At 51.7% G+C, this 25,629-nt stretch overlaps 2 protein-coding genes across 4 annotated transcripts in view; one reads left to right on the plus strand and one right to left on the minus strand.

Moving 5' to 3' along the window:
* Nucleotides 1-25,629, minus strand: part of Hbg2 (alpha-glucosidase) — a 79,718-nt gene that overhangs the window by 40,600 nt on the left and 13,489 nt on the right. The gene's annotated exons all lie outside the window — the stretch shown is intronic.
* LOC143429940 (uncharacterized) overlaps nucleotides 1-25,629 on the plus strand; it is a 79,823-nt gene that overhangs the window by 7,051 nt on the left and 47,143 nt on the right. The window contains exon 1 of one of the 3 annotated variants that reach the window (XM_076905809.1): nucleotides 7,343-7,414. The exons of the other annotated variants lie outside the window; for them this stretch is intronic. The gene's annotated coding sequence lies outside the window, so the exon portion shown is untranslated. Of the gene's footprint in view, nucleotides 1-7,342; nucleotides 7,415-25,629 lie in introns of those variants that run through there. 3 annotated transcript variants of the gene reach the window in all.

The raw sequence follows: 25,629 nt of genomic DNA on the forward strand, positions 1-25,629 counted from the left end.
GAGTCCTGTAATGGCATAAGTTTTATCCCCGGGAATCGGACGAGAACCTTGCAAATTGAATTTGAACGGTATCCGGGACGAACGTGACGCATCCAAAAATCCTCGTCGACGTTCGCGTTCGATGCTAGCTAGAGAGAGAGAGAGAGAGAGAGAGGAAAAGAGAGAGAGAGAAGATAGCTTGGTATTAAAAATTACGGAAAAATACGAGGAAATAAATTTTCATCGGTTCGTCCATTCAATTCGTGGAAGGAACGCTTATGCCGATGCGGAAGGTTGAAGAGTTATTTCGAATAAATTTTTATGAACCTTGGCACGAAACGAACCGATTGCCTGGCTAACGTAATTATAAGTCGGTCGATTTAGTCGGACGAAAGATATAACGATAAATCGTTCTCTGAGATTGCGTGCGCGTCCTCCTGCTAAACTACCCTCGTCCCGTTTAGTTTAATTAGTATAATATCATGAACGTTCACGGAAAACGAGACGATAAACTGGTCAACCCATCTGCAAAACGCTCCCGTCCCTTTCGTCCGTGTCGTGACCGTTTTCGAATCCGCCCCAAAGCCCGGGGAACGAGCGACGACACCGAGGACGTACGCCAACCGCATCGAAAAATGAACCGATCCCGAATTCGTGCCTCTGTTCCCTAAACAACTAATCAAGGACGCGAACGACGCAGCGGCTCGCCTCAGGATTACCGAAACAAGTTCCCGGGTGAAGTGGCTCGGCGGAATGTTCGAAAGTCACGAACGAGTGGAGCAGCCGGGGGTGGTTCCCTCCCCTTCTCGAGCGAACGACTGGCGACTGACGCGACGTTACGCCGTAAATACAAAAAAGGTCAGACGAAGGGTTGAACCGTCGGAGCATCGGGACGGAAGCAAACGCGGGCGATGCAATTTCGAGGGTGGTCGGACACGTGTCCTTGACGTTGTACCGTGGCTCACGAGAGCGCTTCGAGTCTGCCCGAAATTTCACCCTCTGTCCCTCATGCATATCCACGAGGTAGGGGTAGCGCGCGGGCTGCGCCCACGGATGCCAGATGCAAATGCGTGTGCAGTCGGCCGTGTGTACGCCCGATGTACGTGTACGTATGTTATCGGCGTCCAGATTTCGGGTCGTATACCCGCTGCCTGGAACGCATTATACGCGATCACGACCGTTGGATCCAACCAGCGACGTGTGCGCGCGGAGATGACGCGCGCATCCTTGACACGGATGCCGAACGGTTCCACGGCTGACCGCGAAGAATATCGCCGCCCACGGCCGGGAAACCTCAGCCTTGGACGTGAATAGTTTTTAAAGTGGAAAGCGCGAGAGCAGCGTCGTCGATGAAACGACTCTCTCGACGACCAAGAGAAGTCTAAATTCAGGGTAGGAACGCTTTTTGACGCTGGTTCGGTTTCGTGGTCCGCTCGGCTGCGAGCCGCGTCCTCGAAGAATTGCATCGGTTTCCGGGGGAGGATCGGGATTATTTCGCGCGACTCGTAAAATTTCGGGGCTCCGCGGGTAACGGCGGATTAAAGCGCGCGATTTCTTGCCCGCCGGAGTGAAATTTGCGGTTTCTTGTATTAACGAAACTGGATTTCGCGGTTACCCGTATTACGGACGTGCCGTTTTCGAGCACCTCGCATCTCGCCGTGCCCGAAGTCGAGCACCGTTCCGGCAGCCTCGGGAAATTAGTCCAACTGCTTCTCAAAATGGTTTCCACGCATCCCAGAGATACCATCGCCGTGATTTTCCATTAATTCCGGGATTCTTGAACCCCTTCTTATGGACAGGAGAACTGACGTTAATTGTCTTATCTTATTTCCGAGTCGCAGTTACCACTACCCGGGCGTCTAGAAAATCCTACATCGAACCGTGTATACATAACGTAACGACGTGTTTTTTCGCGCGATCTAACGTAATTAGACCGCGATATTTTCGGCTCCGAATGACATAGTTCTGCAGAGTTTATTCCAGGAATTACTTTCCGTCTTCCAGCGTACACATTTTTATTTTTATCAGAGCGAAAATAATCGCGGCCGGAATGGAATTAAATCGAAATCGTTGCCCATCATATCTCACCGTTCCCATTGGATCAGACGACATTTTAAGTATAAATGCCAGTGGCAAAAATGCTCGATCGGAGAACGCGAACGAACGGCGCAACATTTGCGACAATCGGGCTGAAAAATTGTAATCCGCCGAATGTTTTCCTAAATTCGTTCATTCCGGGTATTATGTAAATGAAAGTGGAACCCAGGTGCTCTCGAAATATCGAACGATACGCGTCCTCGTGGACGGGGGATAGGAAAACTACGTCGACCAAAAACATCTATTTATTTGCCAGTTTCGATGAAACCCATTCACGGCGCCGCGCTATTGAATTCATCGTTGCTCGTATTTCATCGAACGCGGAACGATTCCGCGAGCGTGTCTCGCGTCCCAGGTATTCTCGCTGCTAAGTTCCCCCGTCGTGTCTGTTGAAAGCGCGCTAAATTAAACGCGAATCTTAAACCAGATCGAGTCGCGAAATCCGCCGTTAGCTAAATTTCCCAAGTGTTTTCGATGCAGTTACTCCCCGGATCGTTGCCATCCCGGTGAAATTTCGCGACGCCGGTATCCCTGTTTCCCGATATTCGGCGCATTAGAATTAAACTCGGAAACCCGACTGGAAATCTGCCGGCGTTTAACGTGTACGTACACCTCGAGCGGGTGCGAGCGGGGGAGACTTGCAAAGTTTCGCTCTTTGGATCGCGTTTCACCGCGGTAAAACTGTTGAAGGGAAGAGAGAACGGCGAAACGAAATAAAAAGCGAGGCGGAGATTCAAAGAGGGAGAAGTTAAGAAATACATGGATACGATAAAAGGTACGGGGACGGAGTGGGTATCGTTGGGAAAATTAGCGTCGCTTAATTGCCCCGGGGGGTGGGGACAATCAAGCTTCGTGCAAACTTAAATCCGCGCCTTAGGTGCGCGAGAAGACGCAACGCAAACGATTCTCTTGTTTGTTAAGGATTAGCGCTCGAGTCCCAGGGCGTTTCGTGTAACACGCCTGTGATTAAACACCCGTCGTGTTTGTATCCGTGTTCTAAGAGTTCGGACGTTGTCTCCGTTGATTAGACGAATCAGTATTCCATCGAGGCGATTCCGCTCCCCCGTCCCGCGTTAATTGCGCGCCCGCGTTCACCTGATTTTAGATTCCAGCGGCGAATTTTTGTAATTTTTCCGCCGGCTCCCTCCCTCTCTCCCTATATTGGAATCGGCATTTCTGGAATACACGGTTCGAACTCGATCGGCCAATCGAGGGGTCCGCCGCGCGCCATGCACAGGCGTATCAATAAAATAACAGTACCGTAAATATTTATCGTTTACAGTGCGCGAGTAAATACGAGCAAGAGCCGTTTCATATCCAATAATCCTCAAATATTGATTAAACCGCGAGGCGCGTCAATTTTCCGCGGTAACAATGCCAAATTGATTAGCTTTAAATGGCAGAACTGGACCGCGAGCGAAGGGATGAAAAATTTCGGTCCGCGGGAGCTTTAACCGGTAACGGGGCGACACATTTTCCCCATAAGTCGCCGCGTTTCCACGGTCAATGGGAATTCGAGACGGGTAACCGGTTCTACGGTTTCGCGCGAGGTGAAACGAAATCGGAGAGGGTGGTAACTAGCCGGTTGAATCAACTTTTAAACGGATCTCGGTAGTACGATCCTGTCCCCGACCGTGGAGCTAATCAAGGGTAGACGGTCCGGAGATTGCCTTAAAATCCGTGCTCTCGGATTACAAATCCTTCTTAGGCCGGTTGTTTCACGCCCTGAGAAACAAGCGCGAACGATATACCGCGGGGTCCACGGAGGGTAATCGATATAAGCCATAGGATTATCGCAAGGTTTTGCAGAGGGCGCATTCATGGGCTAGTGAATAGCGGGACTCGAGCAGCAACAGCAGTAGCAGCAGCAGCAGCAGCAGCTGTTTGATAATGATCCCGATGCGGCAGTGTATTTACCGCTTTTCAGCTTGTTTTTTTCTCGTTGCTTTCAGAGGTTCGCCGCTTTGAACCCTCCCCGGCAAAGGAACGCAGCGGTACCGTTGCAACTATAGCGGCTGAACGGGGGGTCGATCCTTTCCATTTCCGCATTTCATCCTGTGCTTGTCGCGCTGAATGCATCGACATCGGTACCGAGACCCATCGAATGTTTTGCTCGTGATTAATTCGCGTGTCGAACGTATCGCCGTCCCGCTGTACGAGTCCTCCTGAATTGCCTGCTAATTTACCCCTGTCAGCCATTAATACCGCTCGTCAGCTGGAACACCGTTGTTCAACCGCGTGACAGCCATAACGGTAACGTACCAGTGACACCGATTTCACGGCGACGACGCGCGCGACCCATGGAATACACGCGTGACGCTCCTAAGTAGTACGACTCGACGCATAGTCGGGCGCGATTTAAGTTTTCCAAGTCGAACGATTCGATTCTCGCTAATCCATGGTGTTACACGAGAAGTCACGACCAGTAGGGGATTCGAATGCAGTAGGGGATCGAGGTTCGTGCACAACGCGGACACTGCTGGAATCCTCCTTTCCTCGAATTCCCGAATACCCGTAAATCACGCGTCGCGCTACGTCGCGCCTCGCGTCACCGATTCGTATTCGTCCGCGATATATTTTCGATGGGCCACGCGCGCGCCTCACGCCCGACCACCCCAAGGATTCCCATTAATTGTGCCGGCGTGTGCGTGCGGCCAGGCGCGAACCGGGCCCGCGTCACGGCCATTTGTCACGCGACGATCATCGAGCCGGTCGAAATCAAGGCGTCAAACCGCGGTCCTTCTTCTACACCGCGACGGAAGTCCCCCGAAACGAACACGTCCGCCGTCCACCTCCCGCGAAATCCTCGCGATTTATGGCGCCCCGTCCCGATCCCCTGAAAAACTGCTGTTTCCGTTCCCAGATGACACCGACCGACGAATTTCAAGTCCGTACGATTTCGACGATGCCCGGATTATTTTCACCGTTTTCGACGCGAAGGGTTTCGTTCGCGGGACGATAGGCGCGGACGAAGTCATCAAACTTCGCAGACTTGCACCCTGATCGACCCCAGGCCTTAGACCTTAGTCTCTCAGCCGTCCCGGTTGACATTTCGTCAATATTCTATCGATTTTCCGTAACCGTACGTGGCAACAATTCCCTAGCCACTTGGAACGGTGTAATTTATGGAAAAGAGTCTCGGGAGTCGTTGGTACATGCCGCGCGATGGAAAAACACGTTTCTGCCGGGGTGGCAGGGAGGACGATCGCGATTGAAACATCAATGCGATCCCCCGATCTTGACGGACGACGTCGCAATATTCGTGTCGATCGACGGACGAACAAGTATTTTTGCATGATAAAACGTCGGGTCGGTAATTGCACGTTGAATATTTCACGATCGCGTTGCCATCGATAATCGAGGAACGCGGCTGTGGGGTCGCTTAACTCTGACTGGCAGCGCTCGTAGCACCCTGTCGCGATCTCCCCTGGCGAACGAGATCCACCGAGATCTCGATCTCGCCGCGACGAGATTCGACGCGTAAAAATGCTGTTACGGGACGATTTTATCACCGTGGAATTCTAATTTAACGCGGGGACGACGGAGGCACTAGGTATCTGACGATCGTCGATAACTTAAGGGAACTTTGCAAGCTCGAGGAGCAACGTACCGTTACGATCCCTGTGACGAGTATCCATCCGAGATAGTTTCGTTAATTTCTGATTCGATCACGTTGCATTCCAAAGGAAGATTTCTAACAGTTGCAGTTCGTGTCTTCTCGCAGTTAATAAAAGCCCTCGCGAAAGGACGAGGCGATGTTCTTTCGTCCCCGCGAAACCCTGAAAGGCCAGTAATCGTTTCAACCACGGTTCCCTTTAATTCCACGTTATCGTATGTCCAATTGCCATCGATGACTCCGATTAAAGACGCGAATCGTTTCGACGGCTGTTGCAGCGAACTGGGAATCGTATCAGGAACGGGCAACAGCCTCTCAGAAGCCACGCGAATCGACGCCAGGTAGAATAGGTTGGATCGGGTGAAAGGTTACTACGTTGATCGACGATCAGCTCGGCGAAAAGCGTTAAGGAGCCGTGGAATAGTAAAGGGGCTGAGTGACGCGCGGCAGACAGGCAAATATCCTTCCGCGAGAGACTTCAAAGTAATGGGAATTGCGAGTTCAGCAGAGTCGGTGCACGAGACAGGGCTAGTTTCTATTGTACGACTTCCTGTTCCGCTCCACTGTTTCCTCTTTGCGAGCGCGGTTAATTCGATGGAGATGTAGTCGAAAGAACGTTCGCCCAAGGAAAGTTCCACCTTCCGTCGCCGGCGATTATTTCAACACGGACCGTTCGCTAAATTTTTCCTCCTAGGATAGATTACCAAAACGCAACTCTCGCACGAGCGTTAATTAATCCCCCTGCCCCATCCCCGTCTTGCAGTCAATAATTTGCATGCCACTTAGAAGAGACGAATGCAACGCGATTCCCAACGCGTTCGCTTGTAACAGCGCGAGCATCGCGACGGCGTACCAAAATCCAGCCACCGGTGCACACGAGTGGTGCGGGGGTGCGGCAGCCGCACTCAACATCGCCGCAACATCGTCGAAATTCTGCGAAACTAAATTCCGGGGAGCAGCGAGATCAAAGTGTCATTAAGTCAATTCGATCGCGACGCTGAGGCACGCACGAAGATCTCCGTACAAATCCTAGCCACGTTCTCGTGGATAATGATCTGAATGGTAATGCGCGCTGCTGCCGGTTCAAAAGTAGCTCCGTCGCCTACCGTGGTTATCTCCCTCTCTCTTTCTCTCTCTCTCTCTCGAATGTACTTTGGTCGATAGAAAAATTGCGTGCGTGCGTGCGTGCGTACGTGCGCTCGACGAGAATCGGGGGCGAGCACGGTCGAGGTGCGCGCAGAAAAATCCGGAACGAACACCCCGCCGGTTCGTAGGCGAAACAACGGCGGCGGATCGAATCGAAAAGTTTTTCCAGTGAACTCGAAACACGGGAGCGACCGAGTGCAACATCCAGGCCCGCGAAAGGAGAGAACACAGAGGGAAAGGGTTGCTCCGGCAAGCGTTCCTGCCATGCAGTCACCCACCCACCCCGCCATCCAGCCGGTCGGCCAACCACGCAGTAGGGAGAGTCAGCGACGAGTCAGACGGCCGAGCGAGCGACCGAGCGAGCGCCAGTCTAGCGTGGGCGCGCGACGCGGCACCACGTGCACCCCTCGAGATCGCGGACCCCTACCGTCGAACCGCGGGAAATGTCGAATTAAACGGTACATCCGACGTATAGTACGGACGATCGCCGGATTTTCGATCGTTCGAGTGGATGGTGTTGTGCTTAATCGAGGTTGCTTGTGTACGCGAGTTCCCTACCATCGACGACCACTGGAGGTAATGGCTCTATTCGACGAGGTATCGATACGATTTCCGCCGTTACGGATTTTCTGTACGCGAACGCGTTCACGCGTCTCGCGTAGCGAAACGAACACGTGCTGTGCGACGAATTGCGGTTACCGGTTAAACCTGGTTATCGATGTCGCCCCCGTTCGATTCTAGATGGAGGGTCGAAGGAAGGTGGCGAACGCCGCCAGTGGTGGTGACTTGTGGTGATATTTTGATTAAAAACCCCGTCAGCTGGCTAGGAAATTGCTCTAACGAAATTCGCTGCTCCATTTCCGGGATTTGATTAGCCTGTGCAACGAGTTATCGTGGTTTTAGCCTAGGCCTGTCTCGAATTCGGTGACGATGGAGGGCGAGGAAGCGCGTCGGGACGCGACGCGTTCGACGCCATCCGATCCGCGACTGGTTTTTCCATTTCCTTTGAAGAGAATCGTTCCACGGTCGGGGTTTCGCGTTCCTCGTTTCGCTCGTCGCGAAACTTTTCCACCGTTAGCTGTCGATCGGTGGAAGAAAATGGCACGATCCGCGGCAAGCGAAGCGGCCTCTGATTTCCTACGAGATGGTTGACTCGTACCACTAGCTTCGCAAGCGTATCCCTTCCACGTTCGAGCTTCCTCGAACTTTTACCCAGTGCTCGACTTTATAGACGATTACGCTATAAATACACGGTTTAAAAAATCAATTCAAGTGGGCTGGTTACGTAACCAGCGAAACCCGTGACCCTCCCGTGCCTGACTCGTACCACTTGCCAATTTTTAACCTACTCCCGCTAGACTTGCTATTTAGATCTCGCGCACTCGTGCGAGATCCACCGTCGACGCGAGCCTCTCGACGAATTGAATTTCGAACGTTGAAACATTCCTTCGTTCGACGGTAACCCGTTTTTTCCTTTCTCCGTTTCCACTTCTGCTTTCTCGTGCCTCCACTTTCGGAAGGAAGTAATTGCGTCGCGTGATCAGAGTTTATTAAACGCAACCGAGGGAGGAGAAATAATCCAACCGGCCCCGGTTCCTTCAGTCCGATACACATTCAACACTGACACACTTTCTTGGCCGTGTTTCCCTTCAAAGTCACCCTCCTCTCGAGCCCCGCCGCTTTTTCCCTACCGATCTGAATGGAATAAACCAGCCGGTTTCTGGGCACCGCGAGACATTCCTCGATCTCCGCCGATAGCGATTCGTATCTGTCACGGCGTACCTGGGACCGCGTTATCGAGCCGCACGCGAGAACGCAATTCTCGTGACAGCCGCGGTCGGCCACCGCTTTTCTTCCGCTGCTCGGTTGATCCGTTCGTTCGAACGGTTCGCAAACGGGTATCGACTGGACGAAGTCTGGGCAATTAGAAGCATCGGACAGTCCGCGCGGGGTGGACGCGGGACCGTTTTCAAGCAGGTCGATCGAAGGGAACGAAGAACGCGGCGGGCTCTCGTCCGATCGCGAAAAAAGTTGACAACGCAATTCTATCGACGGTGCTTTTTGCCTGGCGCTCCACGTTACAGTCGATACGTCTATCCACCCGTTTTGTTCGGGGCACCTCCCCGAGATTAGAAACACAAATCACTGCAGCCTTCGAGCCGTTCGATCGCAGTGCGGACGGTGGTGATGCATTGCCGATAAAAATGTTGACCTAATCCTGCGGAGAAAAAGAACTCGCGAGAACCCTGGCGGTGTAAGGCACCATCGGTGCCCGTAGAAATCGAAACGGAAATCGTCTCTACCTTTATGCTAGCAACTTTCGTCGTCGCGTCTGTTGGTATTAAAACAATGAAACGGTTTCACTCGCGAAAGCGTGTTACGAATCGTGTCGGTCGAAAAAGTTGCGACGGAAAAATGTTTCTAAATGTCATTAATTATTCGAGTTCCGGCAGTGCGGCGAGAAACGTTCCTGGTTCAAAACTCGGAGCAACTAATCCCCAGAACGAATTTATTCGCAGCGTCTCGCCATCAATAATTCCCCAACGAACTCGTAAAACGCATGGCGGAAGCCTTGTCGACGGAACTTCCGCCCGTGCTCGATCGAATTTTTTTTCCCCAGCCTCGTTCAAGTAATAAAATCTTTTGAATAATTGCAAACCGAGGGGGGTCGACCGTTGACGCAAGATCAGATTTCTTTCTCTCCTGCCCCGCGCCTCTTCCGCTGGAATTATTCATGGACAGGAAGGAAGAATCGCAACGACGTTAACGCAGAATGAACTGAAAGTTTCGCGGCGAAAGAAATAATAAGTCGGGAAATACGAACCGCCGACGAAATAATTGGACAGAATTTTACTTCGCGCCTGGATTAATGATACCCTGCCGCGTACACAGCGGCGATAAGAATTGTAATTTAAAAAGTTGTAATATATTTTGCCGACCACGTGCACCTCGTTCAAGGTGGAAACTGGCGAACCGCGAACGGATCATTTTTTCGCACCTTTCTTCGCGACTTCGTAGCGAAGCAGCACCTTTCTTTCGATGAAGATCCTTCGCGCGTGAAACGCGAATTTTTCACGATACCGTTTCCACGATATCAATAAATTGCGAATCTCGCCTCATTTGTTCCACGCTCTCCCTACACCCACCAGCGAACGAGCGCGTTCACGCGAGATTTTTTAACAAATTATCATCCCATTAGACGGTATCCACCGGTCGCGAAATCGAAATAATTGCCCTTTCACGGCTGGCGAATAGAACCGATCGTAAAGATGAAACGAAACAAACGGGAAACGAATTAAGGGCTTTAATGGACAACCCTCCCGATGCGCCGGTAATTACAATCGCAAATTAGTCGTCGGTATTCGTTACACGTATGAAACGCCGGTATTTAAGCGACAATAATTTATTCGTCGATTATAAATATTCAAACGTTTTGCCGCAGTACCATTAATTCATACAGAATGTTACACAGCGCGTATTAGCTCCGGGAACGTGGGATCGTTAACCGTTCACTCTTTTTTATCTGTTTTTCTATCTTCGTATTTAGAAGGGGCGCTATTTTTTCGAACGCTCCCGAGCGGTTTTATACCGCAAGTTCCGCAAAGCCCATTTACACCGCTCCAACTGTTCGAATTTCATATTTTACCAGGCTCCATTCAAGGAGAGTTTATTTCGGTATTAAAAAAAAAAAGGAAAAAAACCCTATAAAAGTTACGGCGGTATAAAAATAAGAACTTAATGCCGATTTTATCGGGAATACCTGATTCGTTCCGCTAAACAATACGCGGCCCGCTTAGCTCGTACGTGTGCCGCCGCCGCCGCACTGATAAATGTCTCGCGCGAAACAAAACCGGATAAATGCAGCGGAAGAGGAACGGAACGAAATGTAATCCCCCAAATTAATGTTCGTCGTGGAAAGGCGACCAAACGGTCGACTGGTATCGGTCGCGGAATTACAGGACGGAAGATGGAATTCGTCAGCGTGGTCTGGCAGTAACCGGATCAAATGCTACCGGTACCGATTGCAGTGCTCGAGCTCAGATTTGTCCTGGCATCGCGCGCATAGCAGCAGCGATACGGCGGCTTTGTCACGCGTATGCCTTGGCCGCGAACCTCGCCTTTCACGGTTAATTGGAGAACCGACCCTTTGACAGACGCGCTGGAGAACGTTCCGAATCGGAGGGTGAAGAACGACGGCGAATCGCGTCGCTGGACGGTTAATTCGAAACAACGAGCGGCGCAAATGCAGTCGTGAACGCGAAAAATAGCCGAATCGTGACACCGACCGAGCGTTCATCCGTGGGTAAATCGCGAAAGAACTCGGAAAGGAACGCGAGCAATCGTTTGCGCGACTCGCCGATTAATGGAGCGTGCGCGATACATCGAATCCCACGGACTAGGACCCCGTTAACGTTTCCACGGTGGAAAGATTTATCTTGCCTGTTTCGGAAACGTCGCGACGATAAATTCTAGCCGCGACAACATCTAATCCGACAAGATGAAGAATAAGTACACGGTCAGCTGGCCCGGTACGTACGCGGGAAACGAGCGAAAAGAAAAAGGGAACGGGTTGCGGGTAGGCTGAACGAAACCTAGGCGAGAGAAGGGCAGAGAGAGAGAGAGAGAGAGGGTGAGTAACAGGGCGGGGACAGAGGACGAATACGAATAATCCAGGACTAGTATCGATTGCCAATTTAAATGATAATCCCGTGGAAGGAGGCGTTCTTGTTCCTAACGCCGTCTGCGCTCGATTTCGATGATAATGCCGGTTGGTGGGAAGCGGTCTTTTCCCGACTCGCCGTTTTCGGGCACGAGTACACTCCTGTACGCTGTAAATTCGTCGCTGGCACGTACGCCTGTGGCAACGGCCGTCGAAGAGATCGATATGCAGTCGCATCGACCCGTCGCCATCCGTCAAGATTCCAGCGGGGACTTTAGATCCCCGTGAAAATTCTGACTTCTTGATTTCTCGTGGGGACGAGAGGCGCGGCAGGGGCGAGAGGGAACGTCGCGGTGCTCGTAACGGAAGGGGTGAACGAGAAAAATTGCAGCGAGAACCGCGGCGAGACTCATTTATCGTACGATAGCCCGGCGTCGATGCTGGGGGGCATTGTTTCCCGTCTGACGGAATGTACGAGGACCTTTCAGAGCATCGACGCGTAGCGCGGAACCCAAGAAGAATCGGCGGGACAAAGGGGTACGGTATGGTGAAAGGGCGTCCGGCGTGTTCGTTCCACTGACAGACAATCGGCCCAGTCGGAGAAATACTGGTCCGCACGGAAAATACCGTCGAACCGTCCGTTCCATTCTCTTCGTGGCTGTTTAAAAGCTCCGCTTTAAGTAACAACGGCGAGAAGTTTGCGCGTCGTGCGCGCGCGTAAATAGGGTCCGAGGAAAAGGGCGAAGTGCGCGCGCCTCGGTCCCCGTCTCGAGCCACGCTCGGGGTGGGTTCGCTTACGGCTGAAATTTCTTAATTACGTCATTAGACGATTCTTTTCTGCCGCGGCGCGCAGCCAGCAGACTGTGTTATTAAGCGTTGCCCAGCGCGGGCAAACGTTGACGGGCATTAACGTCTAACGATAATATCGGGGGAAACCGTCGGCATTATCCCGTTAAAAGGCTCGCATTTTGCGGCCGCTTTTTGCCGCGCCGGGGACGCCCACCCTGAACGCGAAATTGATTCAAAGGGGAAAGGAAAAAGCTTCCATCGCATAAATCTGAGTTAATTGCACGAAAACTGAATCGCTAAGACGCCGAGAAATTGAACCGCCGCGGCGGATCGCGTTTCTTTGTTACGCGAACGGCAAAGCCTGCCCGGGCGCCGAATGCCAGCGCGCACCTTAACACCGAGAGTGTTCAGTCAACACAAATTGCTGGACGGATGATCGATCGTTTTTATGAAAAACCCGTGAATAGCGTTCTCGCGTTGGCCTCCTTCCGTTCGCGTCACACTCGGAGGCGTCCTCTCATCACGCTCGAAGGAGCAACGACACCCCCCGCCGGTGTGTGTCCGCGAGGAAAATCTTTCGCGATGCCGAGAGATATTCAGTAGGATCCATTTCCGTTTGGATAGATAATGGCGCGTGGCTCTCGCGAAGAATCCGAAACGGCTGAATCACCGTGGGAAACCATTGTCCTGGTTCCGATGCGTTCCGGTAATACCTGGTCATTTTTAAACTCGTTCAAGCCTGGTTGCTGAAATTTTAAACGCGAGCGGGTAGAGAGGCGGGTCGAAATTCGCGTTCGATAAATGTCCGCGGTTCAACCTGGTATAATATTATACGGCGAGCAGATTATAAAAGTTCCGCGGAAACCCCGACACCCGCCTATTAATATTCGAGAACTTTGTGACCGCGGTCAGGAGACACCGCGGGTGAGAATCGCGGATTCCTTTTAATGCTGCCACGTTGCGTCCTTTAATTCGTTCTGAAATCCGCGGTCCGGCGAGAGACGGGGCGGAAAAAAAGATATTCGGGTCAGAACGGTGAGATTAAAGCATTCTTTGAATAGCCGTGGAGAGGATTTCGGCATTGTTCACAGGGTGTATATTAGAACGCTTAAACGATCCTGGTGCGAGACACTGAAGAATGTAGTCGGTTGCGACCCTTCGCGGTTCATCGTCGGGAGATGAGAAATACGGGGTAATTCGGAATATTTAATGTGCCAGAAAGATTAAAGCGATTACGTATACCCGGGAAATGGTATATAGTATCCCGCATTGTGCACGGTGCGCCTGGCCGCGCATTTGCCTGCGTTAACGCGTTCATTAAACCTAATTAACGATCTCTCAATGACGAATATGTCGCGTGACGAAGGAAAGCTTTTAACGCCGCGCGTTTCTGCGGAGAACCGCGAACGGAACGCGTCGCGCGATCGTCCAGGTTTATCGATGGGTCGGGACACCTTTTTCCATTTCCAAACGATCCGCCGTGTAACGAAGTTATCGTATGCAAATTGTGTCCTCGAAATGAAATATGGATGCGTGCCAATAGGTTTCGCGACTGGTGCATACAACGCGACGATGGCGCAACTCCTTCGGGGTTGTACGCTGTCAAATATTCAAGGCAATCAGAAGAGTCTCGCGGGCTCTAGCTTGGCCAAATATATTCAGAACTAATCTACCGTACTCGTAGGCTAAGTCGCATCTCTCGGCGAACAACGCTCGCATCGAGTTAAGCCCGTACTTAGAGGAAGATGGAAACAGAGGGAGGCAGAGAGAGAGAGAGAAAGTTGGAAAAGGTAAGGCAAACGAACGAAGCGAAACGAGGGGACCGTGGAAAGGCACCGTGGATAGACGATGGGAGAAAATTGTGTATCGTTTCACAGAGAGCAGGAAAGACATAGTCTGGGGGGGGGGGGGGGGACAGTGCGATGATACCGACAAAGGTGAACGTCGAGATTGCTTCACTTTCCATTAAATCACGAGTAACGGAGATGCGCGCCGGCTTGGACGCGCACGCGACCGCCCGTATAATAGCGGACACCCCCGCGCGGACAGAAAGGGTGCGGCGGGGCTGGCCGCGTCGTTGTTGCAGTTAACAGTATTCCGCGACTGCCGTGACACGACGTGCTCGATTAACCCCGAACGTCAAGGATCCACGGAAGAATTTGTCGCCGAGGAGGAACGGGACGCGCGTCAGCAGAATTTTAAGTATGGCGCGCGTTTCACGCCCCGTTATGGGTTTCCCTGGCAAAATGATAAATACACGCTGCGCGGACCTGGCTACGCGCGTGACAAAATGGTCACGCGGCTCGCTAGCGATAATCCCGAGTAATCTGTACCGAATTTGCGGTAAACGCGAGCAACAATAATAAATCGAAGGCTGTACGCGCGCGTTCGTAGCGCGAACAGCTGTAAGCGTGCGCGATAAGATCGAAAGGCAGAAACCGGGTGAACTCTGTGAAAGGGAAAAAGTTAGAGCGCGAAACGGAGGCGAATGAAAAAGACCGCCAATTACCGGCATCGGTTAAAAATGAAAAGCGACGGGATACGGTAATAAGATCGACGCGGAAAGAAAGGGAATAAAAGCCGGCGACAATTGTCGTGTCGCTTCCCAACAACCGGCACGTTCGCCTTCGTTATTTATGTATTCGCGCGCGAACCGTCCGACTAGTCGTCGAGCAGACTCCTGCGGAATTTAAAAAGCAACTGCGCCCTCCAGCGAAACCAATTTGATCCCCTGCTGTCGCACGCGCGTACCGCTGCTACGGCGGCGCGAAACGATCGGGGTTTCATTGGATTTTAATAAAGGTTCGTTAAGCGGACGTTTAATATCGGGCCACGTTCTCATATCCTTCGACACGTTAAGCACCGTCTGGAGGCCGGAAAGCTACAGATTTCGCGTGCAGTTTTTCCACGCCAACGCGGAATGATTTGCGCGTTCCCGGCTCGCGCACGGCTGTCCGCGCGAACGCGCAAATTGGAAAGCGACAAACGGTCCCCCGATATGCATAAATCACGGCCGGATTCAATAAGCGAACGCATTGTTCCGCCAAACACTTAGCTGCCTCGCATTGGCCCCTCCCCTCCTCCCTCTTTCCCCATCTTTCTGTCTGGGAAATTTCACCACGCCGTGTCGCGATGGAACGTCTTCCTCGCGCGGTCCTCGAGTTTCTTGGCATCGCGTCTGCCGCGTACGAAAGCGCGAGGGCGATGCGTAAGGGTTGGTTTAGCGACACGCCGCGAACAGTCTGCCAGCGAAAGCCTGGTAATTCTCGAGTCGTGTCGCGGAAAGGTTGCTTCGCGGCTGAGAAAGAGGATCGTTTTGGTCGATGGAAAAGAAGTAGGGGAAAAAGCGGGTGGGAACGCGCTTCGTTCGCGACGACTTCCTCTCCTGGCTTTTAATAAGTTATCACAACCGGCCCCGTTGAAGGATACCCTCGTACCGTGGCGCTTATGTTCCACCCCCATCCCCACGCCCTTTTTTCATTTTTGAGAGGACCGGAAGGTCATAAAAATCGCAAGTCAGGTACAATCTCTCGGAGAGTCGTATATTCGCGGCTCTGTTCGTCGTTCCGACGACAATCCGCCGGGGAAACAGGCGAAAGGCAGGGAAGGTATAATACGAATTCCCATTGTAAATCCGGACGAAGATCCTCGAGAAGACGAGCTGGGCCGACTTTGGAGGGAGGTGAAAGACAGTTCGAAAGACCTGCTCACCTCTCTCCATCTCTCTCTCTCTCTCTCTCTTGCTCTTTCTCATCGTCTATCGAGAATGTAGTCGAGAATAATAATGAAAAAAGAAGAGTGCCTGGCCTGCGAGGAGAGACGGAGACGGAGAGGTGAAAAACGGAGGAGAGAAAGGAAAACGGCGGAATCACAGATTTAATAAAGGCTGCTTGAAAGCGCGCTAAGCGAAAACCGATTTCATTATAATGTACCCCCACCAAAAGCGCGCGATCTATTCCTCACGGATGCTGACTGCCGCGAGATTTTGCCCTTCCCTTTTTCCCGCCCTTCTCGCTTCAACGAACTCGCCCGCTCGCCTCTCTTTTTTCTCTTCTTTTTTTCTGTTCCCCCGGCCGCCTTTCGGTGCCACGGCCGCTCTTTAATTTCGTGGCTCTCACCGGGCACGGGGGTGAAATTCGCGCTCCGTGAAACCCGCACGGTCACTGCCCGAGCCTCGATTGTCCGGCCAACCCCCGAAACTTACACCCCGCTCCTTTTATAGCTCATCCGTCGATAATTAAGAAAGTTTTCTCCCCGATTTTCCACGGGAAGTTCGCGACGATAGGGGCTGCCCGTAAATATACAGGGGGTTCGGCGAATATTGTACGCCGGCCGGAGGAGGGTGGAAGATCACACGGGCGGAAGTTAAGATTCCGGGGAGAGTCCTGCCCGGAAGCACGTCCAAGGAGGGCATTATATTTAGAGTTCCACGGTATTAAAAGAGAGAAGCGGAATAAAAGTTTCGCCTTTTCTCTTCCATCGTACGGGGAACGAGGTACAGCGTACGTATCGCGCTAGATTTCCCTCGCGTCAACTGACATTCTGTAAATTTGCGACTGAAAATATCATTTATCAACTCCCGTCGAACGGCCTGCTCGCGCGAGGCCAACTCAAATCGTGAATTTGCTACGAATAAAAACATAGTTCGCGCTTTTGGTGCAGGTTTTATTTGCCCGCGTCGCGGCCCATTTTCGAAAATATTCCGCGAGAACCGTGATTCCCTCCCTCCGGTCGTCTAGCCATCGAGCTGTTTGAGCGTGGATTTTGCATATTCATGGGACGACCGTAGAAATTGCACCGGTCGTGCGGGAAATTCCGTAATAGACAAAGCTGCTGGCCGAACGCGAACCTGCCCGATGGACAGCGATTCAATTTCCTTCCTTCCGTTGGACGGGCCGACAACTTTCTTACCTTTCCACTCTACCCCCGTAGACGTGCGATTTGCAAACTTTCGAACGAGCTGCGCTCCAACTTTCCATTCCAACAGTTTAACCGATGCTAAATCGACGTTACGAAAATATGTATAATGCAAACTTGACATTTGTTCTCACTCTTCTGCTCGTTTTTTTTTTTTTTTTTTTTTTCTACGGCACACGGTATTGACGCTATGCAAATAACCCCCACGAAGTTCGCGCTCGGCCCCGTTAAACGTAATAAAAATCAGCGAAATGCATCACATCCGATCTCCGGCAAATATTGAGATTGCTCTCCCCTGCGCTTACATGCATAATTCAGCACGACAAATTACAGACCGTCGAATTTCCGATATCGTGCCATAATATGATAAGATTCAGGAAACACTCCCTGGCCCGGATTATACCACATGTCGCACACACACACGCGGCCATATATTTGAAACTCGAACATTTTCACTAAACTTCCGAGCCATCGGCTATCAATTACCATACTTTCCCTCCGGCTCAGGGACAAAATGAATCGTCGAACGCTTTACGACTTTAGAGCGAAGGTACACCGAAAAGTGGAACACCCATGGGATTACGTGGCGCCTGCCTCTAAGTTCGATGCTCGACGGGGCTCCATCGACTGCGAACGGACAGCGAACAAAACGGAGCCGATCCCTCGAACACGTCGACTCCCGAAACCAGCCGGGAAAACGTTTTCCACGTTCACCACCGCGTCAGGTGATGCCGCGTTCTCGACGAGTCGTTGAACGCGACCCGTAGAGCCCTCGTGGAAACCTCCGCGGCTCTCGCACTCCGTTTCCCACGGCGTGTGCCACCGCGTAAGCCGACCAAAGAGGGCCGCGGTAGCAATGACGCGATCCGTCTAGAGACGTCAAAGTTCCTGTCGACTAATTACCAAGCCCCTCGCGCACCCTCTGACAGTCAGACAGCCGGTACTAATGCGACGGAGTGGCTCTCCTGGTCCGGGACATCCGTCAAATCTCATTTGCCTGCCTCTTACGAGCCGGTATTGCGCGTCGACCGTCCTGGCGCAGGCGAGGTTCGCGAGACGAGAGCGAACGACAGTCGTTTAGCTCCCCAGGCGAGCGCAGCAAGGCCAATAATAACCGGCTCGCCTGCCGTAAAATTAGTTTCTGATTCGATTAACCAGACCTAGTCGACCGACGACTATTCCTCCCGGCCCTTTTTCGTCGAGCGGTTATTTTCGCGCGACCGGACGAACTCGTCCTCGCGCCAAGGGTCGACGCGGCGTCGCGCGTCCCTCCAATCTGGCGACGATTTCTGCAGCGACGCGCCGCATGCTCGCGAGAAATTAAGCGGGCTACGAACTCGCCAGGCTCTAAGAACGTCGTTAAGTTGACCCGCCATGCTGCTGTCCCATCGGTGTTTGCGGATAATAACTTAATTTGGATAAAACTCGGTGTAAGGAGCTTCTAGGGGGACTCGAGGTCGCACAGGCACCGCGAGTATTTAGTTGTATCTTTGCACGGATCGTTTTAACGACGGCCCACGAACATTAACGCGAATTACCCCGACCTTATCGGACGTTTCTAAAATATCGCGATCCCGCTTAGGATAATAATAAGGGAATAAAGGGCCAGCTGCCGGGTGTAACGGCGTACTCCACCGTAGACGGAGCGTTTAATCTTCGTTTTAATCTTCCGATCCGGCCGGAATGCATCTGCTACGCAGCTTTTACCGACGTTAAATATCTATAATATAAATTTCCCCGCCCACTCCACGGATATTCCCGGAATCTCTATAGTACTCTCGCAGCGTACCGCGTTTCTCGCTTCCGCTCCACTCCCGCGAGCAATTAATTAATCGATGCGCGATTTTTTCTCGACGGCTACCGAAAGCATTCAGCGTTAAGCGTCTTGGAACGCGAACGCGACGCAATCTGCGCTCTTTCACGCAAATCGCTGGGACCGTATCGACCTGATGTAGCTGTGTTACGCGACACAGCCGGTTGGCGAAATAAATAATTGCCCGACACAGTTTCCATCGGACGGCGGTACGGGGCTGCGCAAAACCGAGAGGAAACGGTCGGCCGAGCAAAAAACTCGCACCTGTGATTTTACGCCGATGAATCTCCGGCGGACAGCGAACTTTTAAACGGATTAGCAATTTCGAAATAAGAAACGTGGCCGAAAGGGCCGTCGAGTGACCGTCGCGCAATTATCCGGCATTAAAAGTTTGCCGGTGAAACAATCTCTAGCCTTTTTCAGCAGCTAGGACTCGCGCTCGATTCTTTGTCGCGCAAGAACCCGCGCCTCTCGACGAGCACAGGTGGAAGGAACGAAAATTAGCCGGACAGTAATTGCCTTTTGCAAAAACTTTAATAACTTCCGCGCTTAGAAGGGCACGCCCGGAGGCGCGCGCGCGCGCAGAGAATTCCTAAAACCTCGAAAATTGCTTCCGCGGGACGGGGACGGACCAGTTCCGATTTCACGCGCTTCGAATCCACGGTCCAACTACGCGAGCCGCGGTGCAACCGGTTTTGTCCACCTCGAGAACGCCGAGAAATGGGGTCTGCGAGCCGAAACTGGGTCGTGTTCGTCCGTTTTTAAAGCGGCGAGCTTGCCGGTGGTCTACTTCCCGTTAAGACTCCGTCGCGATGTTTGTAAAACTTGAAATATCGAGATTTAACGCCGTCGCCCGATTCTACGATATTTGAGCGCGATTTTTTCCCACTTTAACGTGAAATCGGATTTCCGCGTTGTCGTGATTTTTGCTTTTTTTTTCGATCCGATAATCTTGCTTTTGATCAGTTTGCAGACTCCCACTTTTTTTCATTTTTCTTTTCATCTCGCATCGGATACTCGGTGATTTTTATTTAATCGGATTTCCCGGGTAACGCTACCCAGTGTCACGCGATACATCTGGGTAGCTTTAGTTACTCTTCGGATAGCACCGGCGTTCATTAATTTTCACTTTTCAGCCGGTCATGTCGGAAAATACGTCGATGGATTCTAAAGGGAGAGACCCCTCGCTACGGAAGGTGCACGGTCGTTGGTCGAAGGAATCAGAACTCTCTTAATCTCTGGCGTTGGTTGCGAGCTCGATACCCCAGCGATTCAAACCCCCGTCCTTCTTTCTTCTCTCTTTCAATTTCTCTTCCCCTCGAACTGATCCGTGCCACGGTGAAATACACGACGGCGAAGTAAGGCCGCAGGCAAATACTGTTATCGCAAACAGCGCGCAAGCGAATACGGCCCCCTTTTGTTCACACGATTCCGCATAGAACTGCTTTGGAACAATGACATCTCAAAGGACCTCGCTACCGGACAGTTTGTGAACTGTAATATCGCAAATGACGATGTGTACAGCAGGGGGAGTGAAAGAGCCGCGATATCACGGTCGCATCGTTCGCTGGGAGCCCGGCCGTCTCCTGTGAAAAGAGAATTGTTGCGCAAACAGACAAGAATGCACGCGGCGATGTGTCTCGAGGACCTCTCTCTCTCTCTCTCTCTCTTACGTAAGACAAATAATACTTTCCACGCGTTCTCGTCGAGTCTGCCAACGCATCCGTTCGAGCCGTGGCAAATTTATGAAACGATCCGCAAATTGGAAACCCCGTGAAATTTTCAGTATCGTCGCGCTAGAGGATAATCCCGTGGACACGGGCAACGTTATTTTTCTCAGCCGATAGAATTGAACGGAAACGGACAATGATCTCCCGAGTCTGGAATAGAATCATTTGCATGGATAGTGCGCTGGAGAACCGAGGCGGCAGCCCGAGGGAGCACGTAGGGCGGAGTGCGTCGTGCTACTAATGCAGGGTTACACAAAGGGGCGAAGGCAGCCGACTCCTTCCGATCAGCCACACCTCGATCAGCCTTAATAAGCACCCATTATTAGTGCATCGACGCTCGCGCGGCAAACACCGCGAACTTCAAAATCCATACTCCGCAAACCCGCGCGGCGACCGACCCAACGGAATCGATCCAACCCCCGCCTGCGTCCTCGCGGATCGGTACAACGTATCGCAGCACCCCCTTCGTCGAATTAATTACACGCGACATTATCGCGTTCCCGGGCTCGAGGTGTAGACGTTTCGCACGGAACCTTCGACAAGGTGTGTTCCACTGTACGCGTGTCTCCTCGACGAACCGAGCCACCCCTCGCGCGAGCTCGCCCTGTCTCCCTGGATATTTGATTCACGCGACGAGCCGTCGCCCCTCGAGGGGAACACCGTCGCGCTCGAATTGGCTGAAAAGTAAGCAGCAACCGACAGACGGTCATTGTTTCTCGCGTCGTGCCGCCTCCGCTATGTTCTCCCGCTGTTTGCTCGACACGTTTGCGTCTCGTTAACGATCATCGACCGCCCCTTCCGCCACCTGCTGGCGATTTAATGGCCATCCGAGGTCCTCCGATACCGGCTCGCCACGGACGGGCTCCTCGTCCACCGTCCTCGTTTATTCCTCGATTTATTTCCAGGTAATAAATCCGCGGTTATCGTCACGAATTCCCCTCCCCCACGACGACCTTACCTGCGCGGAGACAAATCGAATCTAGAGCGTGATTGAATGATAAGTATCGGAAGCTCGTCGAGCGAAACGTGTCACTGTCTTGATGTCAATTAGAGGGACGAATAGGGCGAAGAGCGATTATTAACGCGACTACCAGCGCGACGAACGTCCGTGGAACGTCGATTCGATCGGAAAATATGACAGCGACCGTGCCCGGTCGATGGTATTCTAAAATTATTCAAATCATGCGGTCTATTTTATCCGTTAGAGGCGGGGGTTGGATAGAGCGAGAGAAAGGGAGGAAAGGAGGGGGCGAATTCCGCGTGCCCTGGAATATTAATAACCGAATAAGCGAAATTTAATACGTAATATGTTCTTTACATAAACACATCTGAATTTCATGAATTACGATTCGGTCGTTGCATTATTCATATCCCTCGTGCCCCGTGGAGGGGTAAGGTTTTTTTCTACTGTCTTGACCGCGGACGTCGTATCGCGTAAATTACGCTCTATCGTGTCGCGTTTATGCAAAAATCGGATCGTCGCGCGGAACGTTCTCCCCTTAGTCGAGAGTATCGTAATTCCGGGCTGATAAAGAAATCCTTTCCGTGCGCGAATCGGTCACGAATAGAGCCCTCGAGGCCCTCGTCAAAGTTCCTGCGATCGAGCTATTTACGTAGCATTACGTCTCCTTCTCTGTACAGCGCGCTCGACGCTGTGCAAAGGACAGAATAAGTGGGTACCGTTTCCGGTGTGTCAATACATCGTGCGCTTTTAACGCGATTAAGCGAGAAAACAGGGCTCGCGACGGGAAGGGATAGATTACGAGGACGATTAAAGCGCGGGGTCGTTTCACGTGCGGCCGTACCGATCGAGTTTATACTCGATATGGGACAGCGATTCAGGAATGCTAAAGCAAGGCGCGCGATTGATATTGTCTTCCGTTCAACCGATTATTTGAAATATCAGCCGCGTAATTGAATTTGTGTAATTGAATGCCCGGCATCGGGGATGGGTCCGACCCGATTAATTTCAGGCCAAACCGACTCATTCGTTTCGTAGCAAACAAATTTCAATTTAACCGGACGAACGTGCCGCCGTCCTCGAGAAATCGCCGGCGAATTCGAGAGAACACGGCGCCGTTTAAGGGTAGCATCGAGGGGGGGCGGCTGGATTAATTAAATAGCGATAATTGTAAAAAACGCGTTCCCCCTCTGCGAGCATAGCCGATCGTTGAATCCTTCGCGTTAACCTGTCGGGCGTTTGACGAGCGTAGCTGAATTCCAAGGAGCAATATCCAGAGATCGGTGGAGTTTGCGTAATTGATGTCCAGGATGGGTAGGCGAGTTGCATCCGACAATTCCACGGGCTGTTTACGCGGCACGTAATTCGCTCGACGAGGGCGAACCGCGTCTCCCGCGAGAGGAACAAGAGCCATCCAGTTCTCTCGATATCCCTTAAACACCACTCTCCCGTGGCGGCCAATTTGGCCGCGAGATAATATCGCGAAACGCCGATGGTCGGTAGAATTTGCTCGGCAAATAATTCCTAGACCAGTCGAACCGGCGAGAATTATGAATATTCCGCGCGCTGGGAAAATATTAAACGCTGTATTCGCGCGTTTTAATCGGGAATTTAATAGAGGTAGCTGGACGGACCGGGTGCGAGGGGCGGAATACGCCGAGGGGGTGAGTATTATTCGATCCGCGAGTCGCGACGCGTGGTTATTGTGTTAGGGCTGACTGGGCGATCTCCGATCGTGAATTATTGCTCGTTCCCGCGGTATCGATCGAGATTATACCGGTATTGCGCCGTTGATCGCGTTCCCACGTTTTAACGCTCGATAATCCGCTGTCACTTTCATGCGTTCGACCTCGATTCCCGTCCCTCGATAAACCCCCGTTCGGATTAGACAACTTTCTATGCCTTTCACCGACTCGAGGCCCGTTATTTCTCGCGATCGGCTCTCGAACGTTCGAAAGAGATATTGACAAATCCACGGGGAACGCGGTTGGTTCTCGAGAGCGACGCGAGTGGACGACGAAACGGGGTTCGATTTTCCGTTTCGAGACAAACGATTCGAGAAAATGTAACGGTTCGATTTCGCGGTTACCCGGCAAGATTCTCTATCCAGGTTTCCGGCGTTCTTGTAAACATACCTTCGGCAGAAACATAAGGATCGATAGTGGCCGGAAATTACAGACATTTCATCGACTTGGAACCGTGTATCCGCTGGAATACGCTGACGCTCACCGTACAAACTGACCCCGGGTAGAAACGTTGTATCCGAGTGGTGACCCGAATCGCAGCGAGACGCCAGTAACTGGCAGCGATCCGGTGATCGATAATTTATACGTATATACATGTATATATATATCGCGAATAATTTTGCGATTATTTAAAGCGGCCACTCGTATAAGCCGGCAGGTGTGTGCTTTCGGCCGCGATCAATCAACCAGATTGCCGAAACTCTCGTAATAAAGATATCGAATCGTAGAAAATTATGCATAAATCATGGAGAAAACGCTGAGAACGAACGTGCTAAGGAGAAGGTAGAAAGCATAGAGATATATATTCTACCGTGGACGAAGTGAAAACCAATAAACGTTGCACCGGAACGCGGTTCAAATAATGGGAATCGTTATTTCGCTTGGCAGGTATTGTTTCGAAAAGCGTCGTCTCTGTAAAATTGATAGAAACAAGTGTAATTTGACGAAATAAAAACCCGCGCTAGAATCCACTTGTGTCTGATTTATAGGGAAAGTTTCGTAGGCGAGGGAGCCTCGATTACGAATGAAAGACGGTCCAGGCGGGGTCGGTTTGTAAAATTTTCATTGGCAGCACCCGCGAGGGGTTGCTTCGTCATCACCTTCGGCACGAAATTTGCGTAGGAGCACGTACGTGCAACTTATGCACAGCCCATAAACTATACAACCAGCGCACGTGCGACGAACGCGTTAGCCTCGTTCCGTCGATGAACACTTCCCGTCGAGGTCCACGAGGGTCTCATCCGGCGAGACTGTTCGCGGTGGGTGTACGTTCGTTCACCCTGACCCGCGGTGCCCAGCCCCTTTCCCCGCGCAATTCTGACAGAAGCCACCGAGCCATTCGTCTCAACTCATTCGGAAATTCTCGCTTAGATAAGAAGGAGCCCTGTTTCTCTGCCTGCTCGTTCCGTTCCAATCGAAAGCAATTCACCTTGATAAACGCCGCTTCCGATTGCCTCTGATCGGGTTACGTCGGGTCCAGAACCACGTCGCGTCGCCCGTGGATCACGATTAAGAACCGCTCCCCTCGTTGATGAGAATTTTCCACGACGGAATGGAAACGAACCGTCCGAGCGATGAATTCCGCGCTTCCGGAATAAATAACCCATCTTGTTATCGTGCATGCTCGATATCGAATTAATTCGCGTCGAACAATTACGTGACGCAGCGCGATATTTCTTAAATGATTACTGCACGATTGCGCAACCGGTTCACCGACTGGTTCATTGATCGTGACGAGCTTATCTCGGGGATTCGATCGATCTCAACTTCATTAATTGATCGAGTTATCGAGATGAAATTTCAAGGGGAATCGAAGAAAGCGTTCCGTGAAATGAAAAATGTGCTACATGAGTCTGTGCGGTGGTTACTTCAGCGACTCCTAACAAATCAACCCTCAACTTCTTTTCCCTCTCTCACTCTCTCTCTCTCTCTCTGATTCTCTCCCCTTCTACCCTCGAAGAACGAAGAAACCTTCGAACAAATGAAACCTTCGAACTTGTTACAGTCACGCCGTGAAAACGAATTTATCGTCGAAAATTCAGGTCGGAGGTTCATCGGGGAAAAAATTGAACTCCATCGAATTAAGGGGCGCGATAAGAATGTCGGCGAGCAGTTCGCTGGCCGACCTAATGATCGAGGCGAGCCGTTCTCGGCGGAATTGATATTTTCATTCAAT

The sequence above is a fragment of the Xylocopa sonorina genome, chromosome 12 (genome assembly GCF_050948175.1).
Source record: "Xylocopa sonorina isolate GNS202 chromosome 12, iyXylSono1_principal, whole genome shotgun sequence".
NCBI classification, from domain to species: domain Eukaryota; kingdom Metazoa; phylum Arthropoda; class Insecta; order Hymenoptera; family Apidae; genus Xylocopa; species Xylocopa sonorina.